This window comes from Mus musculus, chromosome 5, assembly GCF_000001635.26.
Source record: "Mus musculus strain C57BL/6J chromosome 5, GRCm38.p6 C57BL/6J".
NCBI lineage: Eukaryota > Metazoa > Chordata > Mammalia > Rodentia > Muridae > Mus > Mus musculus.
In genome coordinates this window covers 97,549,560-97,575,007 of record NC_000071.6, presented here as the reverse complement: position 1 = coordinate 97,575,007, position 25,448 = coordinate 97,549,560, and the positions used below count along the sequence as shown (strand labels likewise).

At 39.8% G+C, this 25,448-nt stretch overlaps 1 long non-coding RNA gene across 1 annotated transcript in view; it reads right to left on the bottom strand.

The window, feature by feature from the left end:
* The window catches only part of 4930467D21Rik (RIKEN cDNA 4930467D21 gene), a 195,710-nt gene that overhangs the window by 13,119 nt on the left and 157,143 nt on the right, over window positions 1-25,448 (bottom strand). The window contains exons 5-6 of the long non-coding RNA NR_045981.1: window positions 20,316-20,433; window positions 10,697-10,899 (exon numbers count right to left, since the gene is read on the bottom strand). This is a non-coding gene — a long non-coding RNA (RIKEN cDNA 4930467D21 gene). The remainder of the gene's footprint in view (window positions 1-10,696; window positions 10,900-20,315; window positions 20,434-25,448) is intronic.

The window sequence follows — 25,448 nt, the reverse complement described above, 5'->3', positions numbered from 1 at the left end:
CTCCTCTATTGTTGGTGGGATTGCAAGCTGGTACAAGCACTCTGGAAATCAGTCTGGCAGTTCCTCAGAAAATTAGACCTAAGGACCCAGCTATACCACACCTGAACATTTACCCAAAAGATGCTCCAACATATTACAAGGACACATGCTCCACTATGTTCATAGCATCCATATTTATAATAGCCAGGAGCTGGAAAAAACCCAGATGTCCCTCAACAGAGGAATGGTTACAGAAAATGTGGTACATTTACACGATGGAGTACTACTCAGCTATTAAAAACAATGAATTTATGAAATTCTTAGGCAAATGGATGGATCTGGAGGATATCATCCTGAGTGAGATAACCCAGTCTCAAAAGAACACACATGATATGCACTCACTGATAAGTGAATATTAACCCAAAAGCTCGGAATACCCAAGATACAATTCACAGACCACATGAAGTTGAAGAAGAATGAAAAGGGTGTGGATACTTTTTTCTTTCTTCTTGAGCTTCTTGAGAAAAAGGAAAAGTGTGGATACTTCAGTACTTCTTAGAAGGGGGAACAAAATACCCATGGAAGCAAATATGGAGACAAACTGAAGCAGAGATTGAAGTAAAGGCCATCCAGACACTGCCCCACCTGGGGATCCATCTCATATACAGTCACCAAACCCAGGCACTGTTGTGGATGCCAACAAGTGCTTGCTGACAGGAGCTTGATATAGCTGTCTCCTGAGAGGCTCTGCCAGAGCCTAAAAATTACAGAGGTGGATGCTCACAGCCAACCACTGTACTGAGCATGGGATCCCCAATGGAGGAGTTAGAGAAAGGACTGGAGGAGCTGAAGAGATTTGCAGCCCCATAGGAGGAACAACAATATGAACCAACCAGAAGACACCCCCCCCCCCGCCCCTGGAGCTCCCAGGAACTAAACCACCAACCAAAGAGTACACATGGAGGGACCCATGGCTCCAGCTGCATATGTAGCTGAGGATAGCCCTGTAGGACATCAATGGGAGGAGAGGCCCTTGGTCCTGCGAAAGCTTGATGCCTCAGTATAGGGGAATGCCAAGACATGGATGTGGGGGGGGGGGTGGGTGGAGGGATCACCCTCATAGAAGTAGGAGAAGGGGGGATGGGATAGGGGGTTTTTGGAGGGGAAACCAGGAAAGGGGATAATATTTGAAATGTAAATAAAATGTCTAATATAAAATTTTTTAAAAATGGTAGTTTTCCTCACTCTTCTCAAAATACAGACTGTGTGTCACAAGACTGTCAAATATGATGAGTGCCTCCTTCTGTGTAGAAGGTGCCTACAACAGATTCACACAGGGATAGATCACCTCAACAAACCAGAGCATGGCCACTTCAGTGACCAGCTGTTGGGTGATGGGAACCGACTGAGGAAAATCCAAGATATACATGCTTGACGGGTATCTGTAGTAACAATTCCTTCTGCGATTCAGTTTGACAACCATTACCTCTTACCTACCCAGAACGGCCAGACTTTGTTAATTAGGTTAAGTTAGGCTGCAGTAGCAAATAAAACCTCACATCTCAGAGCTAAACCTGTTACACTTTCAATGCACACAGAGATGCCAATGGAATGGGAGAAAAGGGAATCTGCACCAAGCAGTCATTCAGAGACACAAGTTTTACTTTCACTATCTCTGAGTGGAGTCCCAGAAAAGGCATTCCGTACACTTACCTAAGTAGTCTGGTGACCCACAGCCCATCTGTGTGTGTGTGTGTGTGTGTGTGTGTGTGTGTGTGTGTGTGTGTATGTGTGTGTGTGTGTGTGTATGTTTATATAAATGTATGTGTGTGTGTGTGTGTATATATATATATATGTGTGTGTGTGTGTGTGTGTGTGTGTGTGTGTGTATATGTGTGTGTGTGTGTGTATATATATATGTGTGTGTGTGTGTGTGTGTATATATATATATGTGTGTGTGTGTGTATGTGTGTGTATATATGTGTGTGTATATATATATATATATATATATATATATATACACACACATATATAAAACTTATCATGGGCAATTCTAAGAAGCTTTTTAGAGAATGTGAAAGGGAGAGAAATGAGCCGACCACATGTTGAGATGTTTAGGCCTAGAAGTAATAGTTACTATATCTTCTATTTATTGTCCTAAAACTGGGTTGTACATCCAAGACACAACTGCAAGGGTTCAGAAAGTATTGCGTAGGAGTTTGCAAAGGAGGAGGAAAGTGAATGGGTGCCCCGCATCCTCAGCCATGTTTGCTGTGGAGTCACTGATGCAGTGAGTGAGAAACCGTGCAGATTGAAAATCCAGGTCAGGGCTGGAAAGAAGCCAGAGATTTTTCATTTGCAGAAGTTTTGCAATTGATTGATTGACTGATTGATTATATTCTCAATGGATAGATTTCTCTTTTTAAAATCAGTAAAATTGTTTTAAAGGTACAAATTTAAAAAAAAGTAAGGAAGTCGTCAACACTTTAATATTTTTGAATTTGTATATACTCATTATACCTGGTACTGAGTATCATAAAGACACTTTCATATAAGTATGTGGTTTAATTTGTGTATATCTCCCTTCCCCCCCCCCCTTTTTTTTTTTTTGCTATCATAGCTAATGTCAGATACTGTGTCTCGCTTAAGCACTTGTACACTTTGGAGGCAAATAAAATCCAATGAGAAGATATATCAAGGGCGGATGAGCCAGCTTAGAGGTGAAGGTGAAGTGTACCCAGGCCTGATGACCTGTGCTTGGTCTCTGGAAGTCCTGAAAAGGTGGGAGGGCAGGAGAGAACTGGCTCCACACAACTGCCTTCTAATTTCCATACGACTTCCATGCCATGCATGGTCACAGGTAGCACACACACACATGCACACAAACATTTAGAAAGAAAATATGCATCATAAAATTTTCAGTAACTACAAGAGTATATAAATTGTAAATAATTGATAATGAATAAAAAATACTGTTAACCTTTCCTTCTGTTCTTTTCATTTGATGTCATCTACCTAGGTCTTCTAAACTCAGGGGTATGGTGATTCCTTACAGACAAATATTGTGAGATATTTGCAGTTTACTTCTAGAATGTCAAAGAAAGCAGCCATCATGATTGCGTGAGTGATCACACACCCTGACTTTATCCAACCCAGTTTCAGTGGACTCAGGATTTTCATTATAATAGTCATCATCTTGACATTCATCCTTATGTCCAAGGACTTTCCTAGGCTATTTCCACAGAACTACACATCTTCTTGGTTTCATTTCATCCACTCAGGAGAGAGTGTTAGTTTTTAAAATGAATTTTGGAAGGAGGGAGAACATTCAACATGCATATTGATGCTATTATTGACAGCCTATCGTATGCAGATTCAATCCACAGCTAGTAGGCTGTAATAAAGCACTATGTCCAGTATACCAGGCATGCATTATTCACCACACATTGCTGGAAGTGCTTGTGTCCAGTGTGAGTCTTGTGTGTGCCTGGAGATGTCCAGTGTGTGTCTAGTGACTCTAATGTGCCATTGCTCCCTTCTCAGTCCCTTGTCTTGTGAAAGTGAATCTAGCGATTTGGATTTCCAGAATTGTCCTATCATCAATGCTTCCTGGTAGAGATTTCAGATGAGAGGAAACTGCAGGCAATTGGGCTGAGGGGTGTGGAGCTCTTATTTTTCCATGCACAATTTCAGTCAGACTTATAGAATTCTGGGAGAATCTTTAACAGTCACCAGCTTTCCTGCTCCAGACAGAAAACTTGATGAATATTCTTAAAGATTCTAGATAACTGAAGCAAGTGTTAGAAGAACTAAATGAAGTATTGTTGCTTTAGTCTAAACTCTCTCATGATAGCTTTTGAAACCTTTATGCTGATGTTCAGCATATACATTGTTTAATCAGCTGTACAATTCCTTCTTTAAAATCAAAGCACTCCCAAACAGGAAGGGGGTGGAACAAAAGGCCTGGAGCTTATTTTCTCAAACCCTCAGTACTATTGACATGGGTAACCATGCATCTTGGGATTGATCTACTCTGTCATACAATTTCAAGACACACCCATAAACAACACTACAAAATTCCCTCTTCATGGAGCTTATATTGAATAAACATGAATCCACTCTTAAGAGAGATGGATGTGTGACAGGTGAACGGAAAGTGAAAAGGCAGAATAAGTTCTGGAGGGTGGATGAGGCAGGGGGTTGCCCTTTATGTACTGTAGGCAGGATTAGATGGGGTTTCTTTCCAATGCCCCCTAACTAGTTGAGCACCATACTATCCACCCAGGCACCCATTTTAGAAATTCACAGGCCACAGAAGACATATTCAGACACTCTCCCTTCCTTTACATCAGTTGCCTTCAACCTTCCTAATGCTGCAACAACCCCTTAATACAGTTCCTAATGCTGTGGTGACCCCCCCCCCCAAACCATAAAATTATTTTCATTGTTACTTCATAACTGTGATTTTGCTACTGTTCTGAATAATAATGTAAATATTTGATAAGCAGGATATCTGATATTCAACCCCTGTGAAAAGGTCATGTAACCCCAAAGGGGTCATAACCCACAGACTGAGAACCAATTTGCATTCTCTCTGTCTCTGTCCTTAATTAGAGCTACATCTCGCCTTCAGATAACACACCAGTCATCTCCCCAGCATGCTCTGTTTACCTTCATGTTTCCTCCACAACAAAGTTGTTTTAAGTTTTAATCAGATTACTCATTAGAAATGACAGTTACACCTCTTCATTGTTTAAAACTTTTCCATCTCTGTGTCCTAACGTGAGTACCCTAAATCATTCCCGTTCTGATCTGAGGCTGGCTATGAGCTGTTTATTAAAGAGCTTCTAAAATAACTCATTAGACTGATACAGTTTTGAACAAATCCTGAGACTTACCTACTAATGTCTTTAATGCCTTCCCCCTTCTCTCCCTCTCCCCTCCTCTCCTCTCTCTCTCTCCCCGCCCCCCCCTCACACACACACACACACACACACACACACACACACACACACACACACACACATGTTGAAATTGTGAAGTCTCTTCTTCCCTCAGGACAGCTCAAATTATTCTTTATTAGTGGAGAATTTCTTACCTCTTTACAGTCATTCTGAAAAAGTGTCATGGTTCATGTTCTCCATGAAATCCTGTTTATTCTTTATGGTATTGGGGTTTTGTATTTTGTTTTAGATTAGATCCCTACAATTGCTGTATACAAAAGACATTATGGTTGATAGACTGTAAGCATCCTCAGGACAGGGAGCCTCCCTTGCTTGGCACCAGACCTACCTGTTCCACACCTTGCTTAACCAATCTTGAATTTAAATTCATTTTCTTAAGCTCTCTTTAGTCAAAAGAATTTTTCTGAAGGTCAAAGCTGCAGAAATTAAATTCATAGAATGAACATGATGGGTAGGAGCATTTTTAACAAACATCTTTTTAATAATTATAAATGCCAGATTTCATCAGAAGCCTAGAGCAAGTATTATCACTGTGAGACAAACTAAATGCTACATGTGTCAATATTTACACAAGCAGATTACAACAGTGTGGTCTCATCAGTTCAGATATTGTGTCTTGTGAGCTTAGCTAAATTTCAAACTCCATAAGGAACTCCATTTTCCCCTGAAGTTATTAGAGGATGGATTTCTTTTAATTAAACTCATTTGCATGACTAAATTAGATTTAATTACTCTCATTCATTTCACTAATACCTTTCTTTGATTGAAGAAAGAGAACTTTTGTAACTGATTAAAGTAGGATGCGCTCACATTCTAGACTAATTTTAGAGAATAGCTCTTATTATGATATTTAATGACGAGGAGAACAGTAGATTATTTTAGTTAGTTTTACACCAACATGTTGCATGAGTATGGTTTGCATGGCATGTATTATGTTCCTAAGTGTCTCTTGCTAAACTCAAGGGCACTAGAGGTCATGCTGATGTATTGTCCTTATAAGTGATGCTTTCAATATGAAAGTGCTGCAAATATTTATATAAATTCTAAACTGTGGTTGTTATCACAATTATTAATATCAGAAACTGAGGCCTTTACTTTACACTTCCTGAAAATGAGGCTCCTCTTCATCTTCTGAATAGAAGTTATTGTTTTCCTATTTTCTAATGATCAAAATTTGTTGCTGCGTTCATCTTTCACTCGTGCCTACATGCATTTATTCAATGCAAATTTGTTTTCACACAATGTTCCAGACATTGTGACTGTCCCTGGATAGAATTCAATAAACACTTAATAAGTCTAACAAAGCCTGTTCCTCCCAGAGGAGCTCAATCTTGAGAGAGAGACTGGTGTGTAAACAAATCTATTTTCATAATTGAAGGAAAAAAAACCCACATTCAAGGTTCACTGCTGAAAGGAGGGGGGATCTTTCTACTGAGTTTGAAGATGCTCAAAGTAGAGTTTTCAGAGAGATATAAAAATAAAATTAAAAGTATGACATTAGGAAGATAGTTGTTGGCTTTGCCTCTGAGCTTATACTGAGATGGAACAAGTTTGGAGAAAAATCATCCTGTGAATGCTTTGGCTTCCATCAGGTAAAACCGTGATGGTTTTATGTGTTATGAGGATAGTGATGTGCCAGTGTGGACAGAAGATTAGGCAGTAGTAAATATCACTATAGAATTCTTTAGTTTGTGGATGATATATACATGAAATATGTACTAGCAGTAAATTTGGGGAAGCAAGAACAAATAGAAAACATATTTCATATTTAGAAGATAGAACTGACAGGCAGGTGCCTAATAAATCTGTATTCCAGCTCAGATTATTATTGGCATGTACTGGTGACATTATCAAAGTATGTGACAGAAAAACTACCTTCTAAGATGAATAGGAGAAAAAAATCACACATTAGGTTGTGGTTTTAAACTGATAGTACATGCATCTTTATAACCCAAAGAAGAGCAATGGAATAGGTAGCAGAGTCTACTCTCCCCTCAAGTGAGGATAGATTCTTATCTCATGCAATATACCTCATTACACTGTCCTCTCCTTCTGCTCCTCCTAGTTCCTCCGCACCCGCCCTCCCCTCTGGATCCACCCCTTTTCTCTCTCTCATTATAAAAACAAAAACAAAAACAAATAAAACAAAAAACAGGTTTCTAAAAGATAGCAGCAAAACATAACAACATAAAATATAATAAGATAAAACAAAAAGCATCACAATGAAGTGGGACAAGGCAAACTAAAAGAACAAAAAGAGCCCAAGAGGAGGCACAAGAGTCAGAGAACCACCTTTCACACACTCAAAACTCCCATAAAAATATTAAACAGAGAGACAATATGTATGTTTTATGTTGTAGACCCTGTGCTTGCTGCTTCTGTCACTGTGAGTGACTTGCTTGGTTAATTTAGAGGGCCTTGTTCTTCTAGTGTATTCCATCCCCTATGAGACTTACATTCTTTCCTTTTCCTCCTCTTCCTCTTCCTCCTCCTCCTCAGATGGGTTCCCTAACCTCTGAGGGGAGAGATTTGATCTCAATTAGAGCTTAGTGTTTCAAGACTAGTCTCTCTGTCTCTGTCTGTCTGTCTGTCTCTGTTCTGCCTCTGCCTCTGCCTCTGCCTCTGCCTCTGCCTCTGCCTCTGCCTCTGCCTCTTCCTCTTCCTTTCCTATCTCCCCCCCCCCCAATAATGCCTAGCTGTAGTTCTCTGTGTTGGTTTCCATCTGCTGCAGGAGGAAGTTAGTGGAGGTTTTCATGTAGCTAAAGTCAAGGCCTGGCAGGGAAGGATGTATATATAATCAGGGACACATGAACATGACAGGAAAGGTAGAGGGGGTAATATCATAAAGGAACTTGGAGAGATGATTTCTGAACTTTCTTAAGGGAAGTTGAAAGAAGATAAGAAAGAAGGGAGAACACCAGAAATCACTGAGAATCAAGGGGGATAGGATACAGTATGACTTTATTAAGACTTATTTGGGGAATGGTATTCACAAAACACAGGGCCAGTTCAAGAAAGCAGCCACTGAACTGAGAGTCTCTCAAGGTTGTAAGTAGAAATAGGAAGCTTGGAGACCCCTCTGACTCTATGTGAATAAAGGCTAGAAAAGGGTTTGTTTCGTTGGTTTTTGTTTTTGTTTTGACTTGGAAAAATTTAACATCTAAATATATGCAGAAGAAACTTGCAGTGTCCCCTTGCCTTTGTTGTTTCAATAAGGAAGAGGAACTGCAGCATATTGAAGAAAAATGAGCCAGGATTAACAACCAACTAGAAGCATCATTGGCAAACAGGAGTCATAGGCCTAATGGCCTTTTGCATTCATTTATATAAGACTTATAGTTTCTAATACAATAGTAATTCCATTTTCTTTCATACTGAAAAGTAGAAAATATAGTTTTCCACCAAGATATCCATGCCAAGACATTGGAAGTCACAGTGTGTCCTTATCTATAATGTAGAATCTATAGGAGATAAGTTTTATATATATATATATAATCCAAGATACAAACGCTGCTCTTTTGTACTAGACAGTTAGCAAGTGATGAGAAAATGCATTTCAGTAATTGAGCTTAAGTCTCTTATGTTCTCCCTACACAACATTACTTTTAACCATTTGTTACCTGTGGTGAGTAACATATAGCAAGCTGCTCAAGTTATAAACCTACTCCCTAATTTTGTGTTTTCTAAGACACAAACTAATACGTGGCATTGTTTGTTAAGCATCAAATTTTCAGTAAATAGCTGATTACTCCTTAAAAAGAAAAATCCTTAAATCTTACACTAAATAGTATTCTGGTATTATATCTTAAGATATCTAGTCTGTATGTACAGTCTTGAGTAGATTAAACTAATAGAGCTCTCAAGGACAGATAGGTTTAGAAGACTAGAAATCTACCTGAAGTCACAATGCAGACACCAGATTAGGGAAGACATGAGTGAGTGCCTTCACTTACAGGTTAGGGGGTGCCAGGAGTGAGTGCCTTCACTTGAGCGTGCATTTGGGTATTTAGCTTGGGCATCCACAGTCACAAAAGAGAATGTGTCACACACATACAAAAAAGAAATGGAAACAAACAAATCACAATACCAAAAGAAAGAAAAAAAATCCACAAAGTACACTCTCACAGGCCTCTATTTATACTAGCACATTCTGGGGAAAAATCACTCAAAAACCTGTTACTAATCGTTGAAACCTTAGGCTGTCGACATTTTTTCTGCTTTGCTAGCCAAATAGTCATGTGCAGCAGCCAGAGGGTTAAAGAGCCAGATTTCCTGTCCCATACTGCAGCTTTGTGTGAGCAATATGGAGGACCTCATCATCGCTGCAGAGGCTCTGTTGAACATGAAGGGTCTATCCAGGCTGAAATATGTGCAGCCTTCTGGGCCAGATTTGCTCCGGAAGGGCTTCTGAGTTGGCTGTGCAGTGAACTGAGCTGTCCAGACCTGCTGTTCCACAAAGGCCAAGTATGTCTCTCTGATAGTCTGGCTCTCCAGCCAGCAGACCATGAGAAGTCTGAGCTTCACCTGGTCCAGACACTAGACAGAGATACAAAACGAGCCTGAGCTGCTTCAAGGTATTCAAGATGTGACCTATGATGCATCAGGTTATTTATATTTTGATAGACTAAGGAAAGACGTTTCAATTATCCTATTGAAGTAAAGCAAATGATACCAAATGTATAATTTCTGAGATTAACACAGTGAAGGAAATGGATTATTTTTAAAAAGTATACTCACTTAACTGTACCACAAATACCTCCAGTTTTCTAGAACAGTGCTGTTATTTGTAATATTTAAATGGAATACTTGCAATACACTTTACTAACTTTTTTAGAATAAATATATTAGAAATGTTCAACACCAAGAGAATAGGATAGTGGCCTTCTCATACGCCACTAATGTATCAACATTGCATCTTGCAACATAGAGTATAGAATACTTTTTTAATTATTTTGTTCTATCTCTATCTATCTATCTATCTATCTATCTATCTATCTATCTATCTATCTATCTATCTCTGTGCATTGTGTGTCTGTCTCTCTCTGTCTCTCTGTATCTCTCTCTCTCTCTCTCTCTCTCTCTCTCTCTGTGTGTGTGTGTGTGTGTGTGTGTGTTGACACACATGTGTGGATATGATGGGTAGAGAATAGCTTCAGGTGTCATCCTCAGGATATCTGTTCACCTCCTTTCAGACAGGGATTCCTATTGGTCTAACACCAATTGTTTCAGCAAGACTGGCTGACTAATGAGACCCAAGACCCCCCCCCCTTTCTCTACCTATCCAATGTTGCCGTCATAAGCACAGCAACTGCCATAATACCTATCAGTTCTGAATAGCCTCAGGGATCAAAATTAGGCCTTGGATTCGCAAGGCAAGTAATTTATTGACTGAGCCATTCTCCCAGATTCATTCTAGTCCTTTTTTTTTTATTTGACTCATTTGCTAAATTAACAAAACATCCTCAAAATTCTGAAAGTAAGCAATGTTATGCACAATCTTTAATATTTTATTCATAAATAATCAAACTTTAAGTTTGACTGGGATGTTCATAATCACTTTCTGATCCTATAGAGTCCTAGTCTTCAGTAATAAACATGGCCACAAATTACAAAGTCAAGGAGAAAGGTGCAAGGTTTAGCTCACACACACACTGTGGCCGAAGGCCACTCTCATCAACACCCACTGTGATTTAGCCACTTAGAGATAAGCATGGAAGATAAGCTTTGTAGGTTAGCAAAAACGCCAATGATACCATTATGCTACCTGTGTCCATGTGAGCATCATGTGTTTCTCACTTAGAATCTGGTGGAATCATATCCAGGTACACTGTGTAGCCACAGCTCAGTGACTGAAGAGAGGTGAAGCTGAGTCCAGATTAAATATAAGACACTAGATCTTCAAAGTCAGGCGCAAAAACTTAGATTCCACCATGCCCTTAATTATCAAATGTGTTTCCTGTGAAGAAAGGAGTACTGTGTAAATGTTGGATAATCTGACACGGCCATAAGGCTTAATGGAATTGATGATTACACACAGATGGGCGATTAACTCTCGAGGTTTAACGTTAAGGAAAAAAAAAGTAACTGTGCTGGATTGCTACTTAATGGAATTACACTGCCCATATGGAAAAGAACTCTACCCTAAATACACCCAGAATGACGGAACAGGTGGCAGAGTCTGGGCAAGACTGCTTGGAATGCACAAAAGCATTCTGAACTTGTAAGTGCCAGAAAGATTCCTGGAGGAAAAAGAAGAGGAGACTCGCTCAAACTGTGTTAACTTTTCTACATTCTGGAAATATGAATTGTAAAATAATTAGAAAACTAAAACACAAAGTACTTTTTTTTTCATAATGTCTCCTAGAAACCTATATACCACGTCTGTTTGGGATGGAGGAAGGATTATACTGTATGGCTGACTATTCACCTCCAACCTAAAAGCAATGTGCCGTAACCATGTCTGTCTTAATAATAGTTAGATAGACCAAAAGATCCAGTTAAGGGAGTCATGTAAAGACTACTACCTATAGTACGGATTGGACATTGCCCCTTGTCATGTAAAGACTACTACCTATAGTACGGATTGGACATTGCACCTTGTCATGTAAAGACTACTACCTATAGTACGGATTGGACATTGCACCTTGTCATGTAAAGACTACTACCTATAGTACGGATTGGACATTGCCCCTTGTCATGTAAAGACTACTACCTATAGTATGGATTGGACATTGCACCTTGTCATGTAAAGACTACTACCTATAGTACGGATTGGACATTGCACCTTGTTTCTGTGTTTTTTAATAATACCTCATATTCCCAGGTCCGTGGATAAAGAAGAGCTGTGTCTGTGAAGATAGCAACAAGGCATGAACAGCACTGAGCACTCACACAGAAAGGGACGTGTGATAACGTGATGATTCCAGTTTTGAAATCAGCGCTGAGCTGGGTGTGGTGGGTCAGGTGGTACAGGGCTCGCCTAGCACACACAAGCCCTGGGTTCAGTCCATAGCACCAGATAAAACCTGATGTGTTCACCATGCCCCTAATTCCTGCACTCCAGAGTAGAGGCTAGTGGACAAGAAAGAAGTTCAAGGCCCCCTCAGCTAAACAGTTAGGGAACCACCTGGAATAGGCAGTGTTTGAGAACACAGAGCAGAGCAGACGAAGCCTATGTACTGATGAAAGGTGAGTTATTTGTGATGACTTGCCAGCCCAGGAGTGTGTTTACTTAGGTGTTACTGCCCTTTCTAATCATCCAGACACTATTTCCCTTGGGTGCAGGGAGGTATAGAAACAGGATCAAGAAGTGTAGGGTTGTAATATCTCTGAAGAGAAGTGGGTATGAACACTAGGTTCAAATGACTGATCTTCTCCATAAATCATTATATTGAACTCTAAACTTGAAATGTATAGCCATTTGTACTGTCTATCTACTCTACTGATGAGGAATCTGATAGTGTGTTATCCTCCTTCGGTCACAGAGCCAAAGCTGCTTTCAGGTTCTCTTTTGCACATTCTTTCCCTGAGCAAAGATAGCTCTGGTGGGTTTGAGTGCTGTTCCCTACTGCCTGTGCTGGTGCCCTTGGAGGCCTTGTCAGTCTTCACTGACTGCCAGGGCTCTGCAAGACTCTTCAGAATAGCTGTAAGATGGAAGGTAAAATGGAGCACCATCTGCCATGAAATAGTAAATTTGACTACTAAGTGATTAAAAATGAGAGTGGAGAAGTCCCATACATATTTCTCCTTAACAAAGTTCTAAGTTTATCTTTGCAGTACTCAATGTTAATAGCCCTGCAAACATTTTTGTCGCCTTGTTTCACTGATACCTGAAGTACCTACTCATTAGGCCCACGTATTACTCAGTAAACCTCTATTCCTCAGCCCGCTGCATAATCCCTGCTGCTCAGGGTGATGGTCTTTAGACACGGGGCCTTTACAAATCATGATTGTACAGATCAGTGGAACGGGATCAATGCCCTCACGCAGAGACATGAGGTAGCTATGCTCTGTGCTCTGTCTCCTGCTGGGAAGTCCGTCAAGAATGAAGCCACCTGCAAACCAGAAGACAGTCATCACAAGGTACCAAGTTTGCTGATGCCTTGATTGTGTGCTCCCTGGACTCCAGAATTGTGAGAAGCAAGTCAAATTTTATTTGTCTAAGCACCCCACCTATGGTTTATTTGTTACAGAAATATGACCTAAGACAAACTTAAACAAATTAAGAAAGATATCTCAGTTCAATTAATCAGTCCCCTTCATTACATGATTTTAATTTCATCACACAAACAAAATGGTTGTGGAATCTATGTCCCCAACTTCTTGTAGTTGTATGCTCCTTGGCTTTCAATATGCTCTTATATTTATGCATTTTGCTAAATGTATATACTCTTTTTTTTCAGACTCTGTTATTTTTCAGAGAAATTTTATCACTATCAAGAGACAAGATAAACAGTTGAAACCCTTCTGGTCTGGCAACAAGACATTTCAGTTTTAATGTTGTATATTTGGATAATTAGTTTTGAACTTTGTTCTCTGATATGCTTGGGGATTTTGTTTCTTTCCTAAGATATTTATATAGATTATATCATAGAGATTATGAGTTACAAAAAAATGTGGAATTGTTTGAACTAGCATGCTCGGGTGAAAATGGGGAAGCTTAGGCTGCCTCCTCACAAAATCCTGTGTGCCATAACGATGAAACTATCTCTCAATTCCATCATCTTTTCTATGGTGTCACTATTTAAAAGCAAAACAAAACAAAACAAAACAAAAGAACCCTTCAGGTAGCCTGAGAAATGGAACTCAGTAGAGGACTTGTGTTACAGAAAAATGAGTTAGCAGGGATGTTACAATGTCCAGACAGCCACAAATGGAAGAGTATGTGTCCCTTTGGGAGTGACAGCAGGGTTTCTACTTAAAGACACAGTCTTCTTCTTCTTCTTCTTCTTCTTCTTCTTCTTCTTCTTCTTCTTCTTCTTCTTCTTCTTCTTCTTCTTCTTCTTCTTCTTCTTCTTCGATATTTTCTTTATATACATTTCAAATTTCCAATGCTATCCCGAAAGTTCCCCATACCCTCTCCCCTCCCACTCCCCTACTCACCCACTCCCACTTCTTGGTCCTGGCGTTCCCCTGTACTGGGGCATATAAAGTTTGCAAGACCAAGGGGCCTCTCTTCCCAATGATGGCCGACTAGGCCATCTTTTGATACATATGCAGCTAGAGACACGAGTTCCAGGGGGTACTGGTTAGTTCATATTGTTGTTCCACCTATAGGGTTGCAGATCCCTTTAGCTCCTTGGGTACTTTCTCTAGCTTCTCCATTGGGGGCCCTGTGATCCATCCAATAGCTGACTGTGAGCATCCACTTCTGTGTTTGCCAGGCCCCTGTATAGCCTCACAAGAGACAGCTATATCTGGGTCCTTTCAGCAAAATCTTGCTAGTGGATGCAATTGTGTCAGCGTTTGGAGGCTGATTATGGGATGGATTGGAATGCATTTCACAGCATTAAGGGCATAGTCACTGAAGAACTGACTGTGGTCCTGAAAATGGTGCTTCCTTACTTCCTGGTTAGTCCCACTGTGTGATACTATTCTTTTAAAAAGACAGCAGGGAGAAAGTAGTCGTGCCTACTACTGGATTGTATACAAAACTGGGCAATTAGAAATGCTGTCAAAAGCAATGTAAAAGAGCAGCATCCCTCCTATAGAGGAGTGTGTCCTCACACTCAGACAGGGGACAAAGGGAGCATAAGAACAGAAAGTCCAAGTGTCTTAGCATATGGGAACATCACTCCTTCATCTTACAGTGCTCCTTCTCACAGTAAGGGGAGGCCTAAGGCCTTTCCATTAACACGATGACTCAGAGCTTAGCATGCTGAGTTCAGAAACTATGCTATGGGGAGGCCAGGAGTGTGGCACGGGGTGACGGGTTACGCCAATGATGCTGTTGAAACTGTCCTCAGGGTGGTTTATACCGTGAACTATGAAACACAACAATGAGGTAGGCATGAGTGGGACCTATGAGCTGTAGCCTAGGCAGAATTAGATTTCTTGACATAATAATAGCTTCAGAAAGTCATGATTACAACTTTGTCTTGATCGTCCTTCTATTGAAAGACAGAAAAGTAAACCAAAGTGGAGCACTGATGCTTACATTAGAAATAAGTATAACCACCAACACTTGCTTTTATCCCACCCTCTGCAAAAAATGTTTTCTTTTCTGGGGTAGTTTGATACCTCCGTCTCTTCCTTCCTTTACTGCCCTCTCTACAGTCCAGCTGCACCATTCCAGCCACACATCAATACTTCTCTAAGACCAGGTTTAACTCCCTGAACATTGCACTGAAGTTAAATGGTTATATATGTCTGCAAATATCTGAAAGTGTTCATACAGATATATATATATATATATATATATATATATATATATATATATATATTCTGTTGTTCACCAAGCGCTATGACTATATACATTGGAACACAAATACACATGCCAATACAGCACAAGAGAGAGGTGGGAGAAGGAGGAGGAAAAGGAGGAGGAGGGGGAGGATGAGGAGGAGGAGGAGGAGGAGGAGGAGGAGGAGGAGGAGGAGGAGGAGGAGGAGGAGGAGGAAAGAATGGAGCAAGGGAGAGGGAGGGAGAGTGGGATGTCTCAGTAAATCATCACTAGGGACTTCACAGAAGTAAGAATGTCAAAATTAAAAGGCCTGCATCCCAGATTTCCTTTACATTGGTTGCCTTTGAAGTTAAGCAGTCTGTAGCTAAAGACTAATATCCTTCTCTGAAAAAAAAACTTAAAAATGCTTTTGATCAACATGCACTTGATGCTTTTTATAAAGGCAAGTCTGGTATCATTTGAGATTTTCTGAAATTCCTAGTGCATAAAACTGGTTTTGAAGTCACATGACAGCCTTCAAGGTCGGACTTCTCTTCACCCCCAATCAGAACCTATGAATTTCAACTCATTTCAATTTACAATCTGGATTATGCTTATTTTGTGGATCTAGTGGGCCTGATATTTCATGGTAATGTCTGAGGTGTTTATGGAGACCTGCCATTCTCGTTTGAGTGGTTTGTGAAGTAGCCATCAAGGATATAACCAGTGCGCCAAGAATCAGGGAAAGGCAGAGCTCCATGTGTCCCACAGCAGCTCCTAAGGGCCAGTGTGTTCACAAAAAACATCTATACATTTAAATTCCTCATTTTATTTAGTAACATATTCTCAGAACTTCTTATTACTCCAAAAACTTCAGCAAACTAACATAAAACAGTACAAAATTGTTGTGCAAACTTCTGGTTCTTCTATTGCCCATACAGATCCTGTTGGTATGCTAAGCCACAGAGCACATAAAAGTGGTCTATTATAGGACAGATATTCTGAAAAGTGCTGTACCAACAAAATTCAACCCGTATACTATAATGAACCTGTTTGAAAGTAAAAGAAGATCTTTACTTTTTTTTTAATTTGGTATTTCTTTTTGCTTTTTGGTTATTTTATTTGTAGTCATTTACTCCAAGCTATTTACTTGGAGAGGTCTCTAAAATTAATTTTTTAACTTTTATAGCTATTGGCTATTAAAATTAGTACTCGGCTTGTGGCTGAAGTGATAGATGTCATGCACATGGGGTCAGATAAAAAGATATACTATGGTGCTAGAGCCAGGGCACATGCCTCCTAGGCAGCGGATAATGTCTGTACAAGAAACAAGCTCCTGTAGAGGCAGGGTTAGCATGCAAATCACTTCTGTGTCTAATTTTAAATAATTCAGTGGTTAGTCCAGCAATCAGTAAACACAAAGGAAAGCTACCTATCTCCCACATGCATCATAATTTCCTCATGAGATGCATTTTGCTCATGCAGCATCAGTCAGGAAGGCATTGCTCATTCACACATCTCAAAATGGTTACTATAAAACTAGGAAAAAGTACAGTCCTAACTTTAGCTATCATGCTCCACACGTCATTCGGCCCATCTCCTTGTATGAAAGTGCCTTGTTTCTTCTGTCTCAATGGTTTTCAATATTTACTTGATAAATTTAGTATTTACTGAGCACATTTTTTATACCATGTCAGTGAAGAAAGGCATCAGTATTTAATTTATAGGTGCTAAACATTGATAAATATCAATGGATGTAAAGAAATTGACCTATGAAACCAAATGGAGAGAAATACACACACACATACACACACAGGTGAAATGCAGGTGGATGGTTACAAAATATCAAGTTTATTTTTAAAAAAATTAATATATTTACCTTAGTAACTAACATATACATTTGTACAACTTGGAGTAAAACTTCCATAATTCATAATTTTATGGAGCAGAAATTATTCTTAGACAATAGTGCACTTATCACCATGAATGGCAATATCTTATTTTCTGGAACTCAAAATATATTATTTCTATTCACTAAACCCAAAGGTATATCTGGCCATTAATTTGTTTTGAAAGCAGCTTTCCTAGTTTAAGCTTTTCTATATTATAATTCTCTTCTTTACTTCCAGGTAGCTCTTACTTTTCAAAAACTTCCTTTTCTTTCCTTTCCTTTCCTCTCCTCTCCTCTCCTCTCCTCTCCTCTCCTCTCCTCTCCTCTCCTCTCCTCTCCTCTCCTCTCCTCTCCTCTCCTCTCCTCTCCTCTCCCCTCCCCTCCCCTCCCCTCCCCTCCCCTCCCCTCCCCTCCCCTCCCCTCCCCTCCCCTCCCCTCCCCTCCCCTCCCCTCCCCTCCCCTCCCCTCCCCTTCCCTCCCCTCCTTTTCTTTTCTTTTCTTTTTTCTTTTTTTTTTTTATATAGCTAAACTTTCTTTTTGATGAGCAGAAATTTAACACTGTTAAATAAAATGGTCAACATTCCCAAGTTTGCCCATAAAGTTCTCTAGTCATGTATGTACTGTTCCAATAGCCTTTCTTGACAAAAATAACAAGAAATGACCAACCCCATAACAGAGCTTGAGGATAGGAAGAACATCTGACCATGGGCCACATGCCACAGAAACTCTGGGTTTAAACTCCTGGGAGGTGTTATCCCCAGGCCATGGACTGTCATGGTACCTGTGACTGTCTTGTCTGTGAGCTCCCCACCTCAGTTCTTACTCAAGCTCCTCCAGCCGTGTTAGAATGAATTATCGGGAAAGCTATTAGTACGTTCATTATAGACCCACTAAACAATTTCAAATCCTGTCACGATTCCATCAGCTCTGAACTCATTGAAAATGCAAATTGTAAACTGTTTGAAAAAAAATATGTAATCCAATTTTAGTATACACCAAAATGTTCAGTAAGGTGCTGGGAAATTAGAAATAAGACATTAATTTTTAAAATTTCACAACACATATTCTTGAGTCACTATTAGATACAATAAATTGAAATATGTCTAGACGGTGGTGTGGAGATGGTCCTGGGATGTCCAATAAAAACACAACCATGGAACGTCTCATTAAAACTCAGCAATCACAACCAAAGTTTCAGTATGTATGGTATCTGGATTTGGTCTTCAGTGAAGGGTATTAGAGGGACAGCAGAAATCAAACAAACAATAATAATTGGAAATTACAAGTAATAAATATTTACTAACAAAATATCATGGTGATAGTAAAATTTCATTCATTCCTTCTTGACAATAGGTTGAATATTTTTCATTTTTTTTCTTTCTGTTTTGTTTTGTTTTGTTTTGTTTTTAGAGACAGGGATTCTCTGTGTAGCCCTGGCTGTCCTGGAACTCACTCTGTAGACCAGGCTGGCCTCAAACTCAGAAATCCACCTGCCTCTGCCTCCCAAGTGCTGGGATTAAAGGTGTGCACCACCACGCCTGGCTTTTTTTTTTTTTCCTATTTTTAAAGCTATAAAATGTACTTGAGGGTTAAGTGTGCTTTGTTCCCTTTCAGTAACTGATTTCTGCAGATCAAGTGGCTCTTTTCATATTCATCCACCTGCTAATCTGGGATCATTTTGAAACTGAGTGTGCAGAAAAAAAAAGAAGAGATCACAAAGCTATTACATCTTGAGATTTTTAAAAATATAAAACAATAGAAAAATAAGGACATACTCCAAATGACTCATTTGTTTCTTAGTTCTCCACCACTTAGTGACAGTAGCTGGGAGAATAAAGGTATCACCTCCTTGGCACATAGGGTTCCAGGAAGGACACAATTCTATTTCCTTCAGCCTCACCATAAAGATAACTTATTTGCTTCTAATTAATGAGGACCCAGAGTCTTTCTTCTCGGCACTGAGCATTGCCTCCTGTTCTGTCTATCTGGACAGGCTAGCTGTGTGTAGACCAGTTTGTGAGATTCTGAAGTCAGAACTCTGTGGCTTTGCAGCAGTGATAAACCCTACTTTTGGTAACTGTGAATTTATGTTCCAAAGTGGCATAGACTACGCATAAGCTGCCACAGAAAAAGCAATAGCTAGGTTAAGTTTTTTGGCTGTCTTTAGGGATCAGTAGTCCCAGTGTTTGTTTGCCAGTCATTAAAAAGAACTGAGGGGGGCTGGAGAGATGGCTCAGTGGTTAAGAGCATCGACTGCTCTTCTGAAGGTCCTGAGTTCAAGTCCCAGCAACCACGTGGTGGCTCAAAACCATCCGTAATGAGATCTGATGTCCTCTTCTGGTGTGTCTGAAGACAGCTACAGTGTACTTAGATATAATAATAAATAAATCTTAAAATAAAAAAAAAGAACTGAGGGTGTTCTGTTTGTTTGCTTTTGTTTTGTTTTGTTTTGTTTTTTCCTTTTCCCTTAGTGGAACAAAAAGCTCAGATTAGTGATACAGAGTGGAGATAAGAAAAATCATGATCTGGGAAATGGGAATTGGACTGAGAGCGATTGGAAATCCAGTTCTCTCTGTCCCACAAGCACCGAGCTTGCATGAGGGTGTAAACCATGGGTATCCGTCAGAATGCACACTGGTGAAAGAATGCTGTTTTGTAGGATGGAGGTGAATCTTCTCTGGCTCCCTCACCATCATGTCATAGCATCGAATGGTGGAGAGAGCCTTCGATATGATGCCATTTCTCTTTAATTTCTCATCAGTGCATCATAAGGTAATTAGGAATGCATGCCCTAATTGGGGAAAGCAAAGGAATGTGCTAGGTTTGAGAGAGAAACATTCGGGGCTCCAGGAGAGGTCCAGCCTTCATAGGGCAGCAGTATGCCTGCAAGCTCTGTTAAATGCATAGAGACTGATGTATCACACTGCTGCTCATACTTGGCCTATGCCAAATACACTTTCCAAAAAGCCAAATGATTAAATAACGGTTGCGAAAGAAAGCAAGGAGCTGAGGCAAACAAACCTAGAGAGCAAACGTTTGGGAGAAAGCCTTGAGCGAAAGTAACGGCCATGCTTTGTAAAATCAGTAAGGTGATTGTTACCTTTCTAAGTCCTTGGGGAGAAAATTATCTTAAAACGCATTAAGCCTGTCTCTCTCTCCCCTAGTAAATCCAGTCAACAGAATTTAAAGTTGGGAAGAAGCCCAGAAGGTTTGAAATTCTGTAAGGAAAAAAAATAAAGAGTATATTTTTAGAATTATGGTAACAGCTGCTAAGGAATGTATTTCTATTTGTAGTTAGTCTGAGCTGCCTAACATGAGTGTGTGGTAGAGAAAGATAACGCGGACAAGGCAGGAGGAGAGAACACGGCAAAGTGAGCACCGTCTTTGCTTGTTGTTAAGGGGGAAAACTGAATACTAAAGATGGCATTCTATCAAAATAAAACTCCAAATTACATACCCAAGAGCTCGAATTAGCTATCTAGCCTTCCCAGTTTCTGAGTCTCTGTGTTTCTTAACTATTTTTAAGACTTTCCTAATGGAAGCTTAGGGAACATTTACATGATAACATAGGTCTGATTTAAAAATCATCTTCAGACATTCCTACCTGTGCAACTGCTTGTCAAGTAAGTAATCTATCAGAACTGTGTGTAGCATGCTTAGGCAAAGGTTCCATTGACCTACCAGATGATTCTGCAAATGGCTAAATTAATTGATCATTGATTATTTTCTTATGGTATAACTTTAATTTCTTGGTTTTATGAATAAGCATGGAATGAATCAAAACACTATGCACTGCAGACTTTTTATGTGATGAAATGCGTAACAGAGTCAAGATTGTGTTTTTTTTCCAGCTGGGCAGTGGTGGCGCACACCTTTAATCCCAGCACTTGGGAGGCAGAGGCAGGTGGATTTCTGAGTTCGAGGCCAGCCTGGTCTACAAAGTGAGTGCCAGGACAGCCAGGGCTACACAGAGAAACCCTGTCTCGAAAAACCAAAAAAAAAAAAAGTTGTGATTTTTCTATGATTGGCTGTTTTGACAAGTAATGACATCATCATATGTCTGAGAAATGATTTTTAATCATGCAACAATGTATATATTTATGGTATGTTTCTGGTTCTTAAGCTTCTTTCAACTTTGGAATTAGAGGCAGAGTCTCTTCTTCATGAAAGTGAGCATGTTTTTGCTATCAACGTCTTCCATACCTGGAGCCAACCTATCACTAACATCAAAATTATATACCATGAATACAGTTTGTAATCTAGGTACTGCTAATAGAAAAGTAATTTATTGTTTCAAAGGTTAATAACATGTTATGACTAATACAAGACACTAAATGGTTATTTGTGAAAGGCAGTGTATGACAATGTTTCATGCTCTTTTTAAGATTTGTTTATTTTTATGAGTTTGCTTTGCCTGCATGTATCTATGGACAATACATGGGTGCAGTGCTCACAGCGGCCAGAAGAGGGCAGTGGAACTCCTAGAACTGGGGCTACAGATCGTTGTGACCACCTTGTGGCTGCTGGGAACAGAATCCAGCTGGTCTGAAGAGCATCCATCCGGGACACTTAACTTCTGACCCATCTCACTAGTTAAATCATAACAATTATTCATTGATCTGGAAAAACACATTTTGATCCTTAGTTTTACTTTTCCTCAATTGTATTGGAAATGTTCTGTAGGTTTATAGATTAGACAATTAATCTGGAATAAAGTCAACACATTATATTTTTCTAATTCTTGTTGTCATTGTTTTCTTTTAGTTGCTGTGATAAAACATCTTGGGAAGAAAAATCATAATTTCACCTTCCGGGTTACAATCGGTCATCGAGGGAAGCCAAGGCAGGAACTTGGGGCAGGAACCTGGAGGCAGGAACTGAAGCAGAGACCAAGCAGTGATTCTGCTTACTGGCTGGCTCCTTATTCCTTGCTCGTGATCAGCTTGCTTTCTCGGATAGTCCAGGACCACTTACCCAGGAGTGGCATCTTGTAAATGAAGTATATATTTCAGCTAGCCCACATAAAAGACACAGAAGCCTGGTATTTTATTTACAAGGTAAGCCTCGATTGGTCAGATTCTATGCAATTCTCACCTACATCCAAACCATGCACCCTTCCTTCCACACTTGCTGTGTGAGTCTCTCCTGGGCTGCTTCTACTCCAGCAGTCTATAACTCAGAGCGCACTTCTCTTGGCCACATGCTCTTGGTCCATCCTGTCTAATGGAGACCTCCTGATCCCTCATTCTTCTTTCTCCTTCTCCCCCATGGTCTCTCTCAAGACCCCTCACTTGATTGTCAGGTCCTGCCTTCCTCTCTCTACTGCCCGATCACAGGCTCTAGCCTTCTATAAACCAATAGTTTTAAACTGGGGAGTAAGGGTTACACAACAAAGGACCCACATTATATGCCAATATGTTGTTGGATATTTAATAACTTCATTAGTTCTTATTATGACCTGGGAGCCCCCAGTAATCGCGACAGAGCCCTATCGACTTATTTAATCAGTCTTAGAAGTTATAGGGCAATTACCTAACCTACTTTTTCTATGCTGGACTAGCTGTTTCCCAGGTGTGCTCCCAAAGAGACTATTAGTTAGCAATCAAAATACTATTTATTATTTGTTGAGTACTTTTATATATCAAGGGCAACTCTAAGAGTATTGTATATTTAACCTCATTTTATTCAACCTCATGTTATTCTCAAAGTTAAAGTACACCAGAAACTGATATCATCTGGAGTATGAGGAGTTTTAATTAAAAGAAAATTATTGCCCCGAACCATTGGTATCTGAATGATGAAATCTAAGTCTAGAGTTGAAAGATTCAAGCTGTTATTGTAGGTTTAAATGACACATTTGATATCTATATCTGACAGTAATCATTGATTATAACTCCCCCAAAGGTCATGATGTTTATTATTTGAATTTTGGTTCCTATTTTGATTGACAAAATTGCCATAAAGAGTATACTAATACTATCACTCTAGAATATTGAAAAATACTAATATATCTGTATGCAAATTTTTTTAGAGATTCACTTTCTAAATGAAGTAGAAAGGGACATAGAATATTCATTGAAGTTTAAGCTGAAAAACTGTAAGTTTGGAAGGGGGTTCAGACTGACTTTATTTTTTCAAATATTTATTATTATTTTTATTTATTTATTTTTCTTTTTTTAATTAGGTATTTTCCTCATTTACATTTCCAATGCTATCCCAAAAGTCCCCCATAGTCACCCCCCCAATCACCTACCCACCCACTCCCCCTTTTTTGGCCCTGGCATTCCCCTGTACTGGGGCATATAAAGTTTGCAAGTCCAAAGGGCCTCTCTTTCCAGTGATGGCTGACTAGGCCATCTTTTGATACATATGCAGCTAGAGACAAGAGCTCCGGGGTACTGGTTAGTTCATACTGTTGTTCCACCTATAGGGTTGCAGTTCCCTTTAGCTCCTTGGGTACTTTCTCTAGCTCCTCCATTGGGGGCCTTGTGACCCATCCAATAGGTGACTGTGAGCATCCACTTCTGTGTTTGCTAGGCCCTGGCATAGTCTCACAAGAGACAGCTATATCTGGGTCCTTTCAGCAAAATCTTGCTAGTGTATGCAATGGTGTCAGCATTTGGAAGTTGATTATGGGATGGATCCCTGGATATGGCAATCACTAGATGGTCCATCCTTTCGTCACAGCTCCAAATTTTGTCTCTGTAACTCCTTCCATGGGTGTTTTGTTCCCATTTGTGAGAAGGGGCAAAGTTTCCAAAATTTGGTCTTCATTCTTCTTGAGTTTCATGCGTTTAGCAACTTGTATCTTATATCTTGGGTATCCTAAGTTTCTGGGCTAATATCCACTTATCAGTGAGTACATATTGTGTGAGTTCCTTTGTGATTGGGTTACCTCACTCGGGATGATGCCCTCCAGGTCCATCCATTTGCTTAGGAATTTCATAAATTCATTCTTTTTAATAGCTGAGTAGTACTCCATTGTGTAAATGTACCACATTTTCTGTATCCATTCCTTTGTTGAGGGGCATCTGGGTTCTTTCCAGCTTCTGGTTATTATAAATAAGGCTGCTATGAACATAGTGGAGCATGTGTTCTTCTTACCGGTTGGGACATCTTCTAAATATATGCCCAGGAGAGGTATTGCGAGATCCTCCGGTAGTACTATGTCCAATTTTCTGAGGAACCACCAGACTGATTTCCAGAGTGGTTGTACAAGCTTGCAATCCCACAAACAATGGAAGAGTGTCCCTCTTTCTCCACATCCTTGCCAGCATCTGCAGTCACCTGAATTTTTGAACTTAGCCATTCTGACTGGTGTGAGGTGAAATCTCAGGGTTGTTTTGATTTGCATTTCCCTGATGATTAAGGATGTTGAACATTTTTTCAGGTGCTTCTCTGCCATTCGGTATTCCTCAGGTGAGAATTCTTTGTTCAGTTCTGAGCCCCATATTTTAATGAGGTTATTTGATTTTCTAGAGTCCACCTTCTTGAGTTCTTTATATATATTGGATATTAGTCGCCTATCCGATTTGGGATAGGTAAAGATCCTTTACCAATCTGTTGGTGGTCTTTTTGTCTTATTGACGGTGTCTTTTGCCTTGCAGAAGCTTTGCAATTTTATGAGGTCCCATTTATCAATTCTCGATCTTACAGCACAAGCCATTGCTGTTCTATTCAGGAATTTTCCCCTGTACCCATATTTTCAAGGCTTTTCCCTACTTTCTCCTCTATAAGTTTCAGTGTCTCTGGTTTTATGTGGAGTTCCTTAATCCACTTAGATTTGACCTTAGTACAAGGAGATAGGAATGGATCGATTCTCATTCTTCTACATGATAACCACCAGTTGTGCCAGCACCATTTGTTGAAAATGCTGTCTTTTTTCCACTGGATGGTTTTAGCTCCCTTGTCAAAGATTAAGTGACCATAGGTGTGTGGGTTCATCTCTGGGTCTTCAATTCTGTTCCATTGGTCTACTTGTCTGTCACTATACCAGTACCATGCAGTTTTTATCACAATTGCTCTGTAGTACAGTTTTAGGTCAGGCATGGTGATCCACCAGAGGTTCTTTTATCCTTGAGAAGAGTTTTGTTATCCTAGGTTTTTTGTTATTCCAGATGAATCTGCCAATTGCCCTTTCTAATTCATTGAAGAATTGAGTTGGAATTTTGATGGGGATTGCATTGAATCTGTAGATTGCTTTTGGCAAGATAGCCATTTTTACTATACTGAT